Genomic DNA, 4,603 nt, shown 5'->3' on the forward strand with positions numbered 1-4,603 from the left:
ATATATATATATATGAATATATGTATATATATATATATATGTATATATGTATATGTATATATGTATATATATATATATGCATATATATATATATATATATATATATATGCATGTATATATTAATATCTTTATGTTTTGTTTGCACAAAAATAGATATGTATACACCTATCCATCCATGTATAAAAGTGGATGTATGCACAATAACAATATACGCGTACACAGTGATATATATACGCACACATATTGTTATAAGCATAGTGACACAGTATATGTGTGTTCGTATGTATGTATGTATGCACATAGACATACATGTGTGTGCGCGCGTTCGTTATGTATAAATATATAGGAACGTGTATATTCATACATGTGTACTTTGACATCTATACACTTACATATAGATATATATATATACGTACCTATACCTACGTGTACAGTGATACACAGACACAAATACACACATACATAAATGTATGTATGCATTTATATATACATAAATATATGTATACATGCATACATACATACATGCATACATACATGCAGGCATACATATATACATGCATACATATGTACGTATACATATATATTCATGAAAGCATATGCACATATACATTTCCAAATCCTACAAGCAAACTGTTTCCGTTTCTTAGCAGAAATTGTCTTATCTGATCCCTGCAGAAAAGGGTCATAAGTGCTAAACCCTGCAAAAAAGGAATTACTAACAATTACATCTTGCCTAATGTACCCCTGTTATCTGATCTGTTTGATTTCTGCAATAGTGGTCTGTGGAAGGAAATGAATCAGAACGCATGTCGCCGGTGCACCTGCATGCATGTCTGCATGCAGCAAGGAATATTTTGTTGATGTGCACCCATGCAAACATATGCCTCTTCCCTTGTTTACTCAGCTGGAAAGAGCGAACGAAGTATTAGATACACAGAGAAAGATGCAAGGAAGGAGGAGGGTGAGGAAGAGGAGGAGGAAGGGGAGGTGGGTAGAGATTTTGAAGGAGGATAGAGGAGAGAGAACTGAAGGGGAGGAGGGGAGAAATACAGAGAAAATTGCCGAGTGATAGATTTGAATATGGTGAGCTGTATATATAACTTTAGATAGATAGATAGATAGATAGATAGATAGATAGATAGATAGATAGATAGATAGATAGATAGAAAGATAGATAGATAGATAGATAGATCGATAGATAGATAGATAGATAGATAAAAAGAAGGAAAGATAGAGAGATACACAGAGAGATAGACAAGATAAGACAAGGAGATATAAGAAGATTGGTAAATGATAGAGTTAATAGATAGGTGAATAGATTCTGGATTTATATCATTAAATGTATAGTTAAGCAGACAGAAGATAGATAGATAGATAGATAGATAGATAGATAGATAGATAGAGAGATAGATAGATAGATAGAAAAGAAGATGCATTGGCATAAAATTTCATTGAAAACAGATTTGTTGATCAATAGTTAGATTGTATGTATGCATACATACACATATCCCAAGTTTATATATATATATAGCTAACTACCCATTTATATATACATATTATATATAGCTGTCTACCCATTTATATATATTTATAAAGTGTAGATGGCTAGATAGCTAGAAAGATGCGTCTATAGAATGATAGAGGCCTAATTGGATAGCTGAACAGATAGATAGATAGATAGATAGATAGATAGATAGATAGATAGATAGATAGATAGAAACAGATTACTGACATGACAGTCAAATAGACTGTTAGAAAGGTAGAGATAAAAACAGAGAAAGAGGTGAAGTAGAAAAAGAGTAAAAGAGAGATAGAGAGACCGTCGGTGATATAGCTGGATAAAAAAAGCCAATAAGATGAAAGGTTAATAATAAATAATGGCAACCTTGTTCAGTAGAGGGGAGAGGAGGGGTATTTAGTGAGTGGAGACAATTGATTGTAACAACCGGAAGTAATTCTGTTGGAATAGCTGAGTACATCGTTGTGGTGGGCGGAGGCGTGAGGAGTATACATACACACACACATACATACACAAATACTTAAACACACCCACCTACACGCACGCACACTCACACACACGTTCACAGAGTAAAGAGAAAGAGAGAGTAAGCGTAAACGGTAGAGAGAAGGAAGCCTGAGGGAAAGATAGCTAGAATATAGCGTTGGGATACAGGAGAGACAATTAAAACAACGACGAGGACATTGAAAAGCAAAAGAGAATACAAGAAAACGAGGTAGAAAGAGAAATAACGTGATCGAGATAAGCAAGAGAGAAAGAGTAGGACACAAACACGCACACACACATATATATACTTATATATACATACCCACGCACACACACACACATACACTTATATATACATACCCACGCACATGCCCATCACTCACACATATATTTAGTATACTGTTTCGTTGGAATACACCATGAGTTCATCTAACTGATGTTGGAACATGTTTCATCAAAGTTTGAAACGAATCTTTAATAATTTGTGGACAAATTTTCTCCAAAGTCAGAGAATCTTGTGAACCGTAAAGTGTCTACAGATTTCCACTTCTGTTTGGGAATCCCAAGATTTGGTATCTCTACACGCGTACTTCAAATTTTCATTTACTTTGTTTATGAGATTTTCATGTCTTATCTATGAAACAGGTGCTATTTTGCCCTCGATGTCGCGTTGGGATAATCTCGACTCAGTCATACACTTTACGAGATAGATGTATGTGAACTGTGCTTTGGTTTCGAGACTTTCTATTCTGCACAACTTGCATCGATCCAGAGTGCTGCGAGTTTTGTGAAAGAAACGTGCGAATGGCTTGCGTGCATGTTAACTTATGAAAGGCCTGTGTTTGTCTCGTGCACGGTGGTTGATCTTACAATGTATCTGGAAATACAATATGCCTTTTTAAAATTAGACTGACCCTCTAACAACATATAATTATTGCGTTACAAAGCGTTTATGCTTATGTTTACATGACGAGAGATCAAAAACCCAGCGGTAAATTCCCTATGTAGAACAGCATTTTGATTCTCTTCTACAAAAGAAACATTAGATAATCAAAACCACGAAATATGGCAAACAATAATCAACAATGACTATTCTATCAATGTAACTGTGTAGGTCGTACAACAATATGAGCGCAGATACAACGAGCGTCAATACTATCAAATATTACACTTATTAAAAATACACAAACTAAACATAAACAATATTATAGGAATCAAATGCATATTAGCTACACAATATATGAACATATCAAAATCCCCATAAAACAGAACATAGAATACACCACACCAAACCAAAACTAACACTAATAATCTGCTAAAGAAACAATGAATTTAAAAACACTATTAATAACAAACCGCAAACATGTAAGCCCGTGAACGAGTTACTAATGACCAATAAGGTTCATAATTTCGATTATAAACGTGCAAGCTGTAAACTTCTCGATTGCAATCAATTATATTGGCTTTATAAATGCGAAACTCTCTGCCAGTTCACCATGCCTTTGCAACGAGAAGCAATAGCAATATGCCAACAGCGCAAAAACATAACTTGACAGGAAAACAGTAAATAACACTTTTTTTACTCTACAAATTTCCCTATAAAAATAGATATACTATACTAATAACGCGGTGCAATATTGTAAATAAACACACATAAAACATACACTGGTGATGATCAATGTAAACACTTGATCGATGATGTATAAATCTAACTGTCAATATTCAAATCTCGGTGGAAATAATTCCAGCAATACGATTGGCTCCATATACTATAAAGAGGCAGCAACACGCACCATTAGCAATTCATACTGAAGATGATGCTATGAAAATCCAGTAATTGTGATGATGAATTTAGAAATCTTACGGTTCCAAACAAACTGCAAGTGATCAAATCTTTAGTCATAACTATAAGCTATGTATGTTGTGCAGCTTTTTATTTTTCTAGCACATTGTATTTATTTTTATTTTTCAGTCTCGTTTTTTTTTTTATCTTGGTACTTTTTCATTATCACACCACTGAAGATATTATTCTGATAACTTATTGTTGTAAGCTGCAAACTCTTCGAAAGCTATCCGCATCTTTCTCTAGCATCGTATCTCTCCATCTGGGATTTGTAAAAAAAATAATTACATGCTTTTTCGCATGTCGTTGTTTGGTGGACTTAGTTGTTTAAAACTATATACACAATGTTGGGAACTAAGACAAGTTGCCTCTATGATCTCCCTATTACAATGAACATTTGATAATATTTCAACATGCTGTTATTAAAAAATTTACTCTATCTTCTATATTCCCACAACCGCCTTAGTATATTCAACAGACTAATCTCTTTTATTAAGCCAGTATTTTGTTCCATATCACATTTGCAAATGGATCTGAAAAATGATTAGTTGAACTTCCATGTGATATCATATGGATTTCCATAATTTGTATGTATAACCTATCATATTGTTTGATGTAAAAATAAATTATATTAACTATTGAAATGATCGTAGCTCATTACCAATGTAATACTATCATCTTCATCACTTTCTTTCTTCTCGCTCCCTGCCTGTATATATATATATATATATATATATATATATATATATATATAT

Source organism: Octopus bimaculoides, chromosome 11 (genome assembly GCF_001194135.2).
Source record: "Octopus bimaculoides isolate UCB-OBI-ISO-001 chromosome 11, ASM119413v2, whole genome shotgun sequence".
Taxonomy (NCBI): Eukaryota; Metazoa; Mollusca; class Cephalopoda; order Octopoda; family Octopodidae; genus Octopus; species Octopus bimaculoides.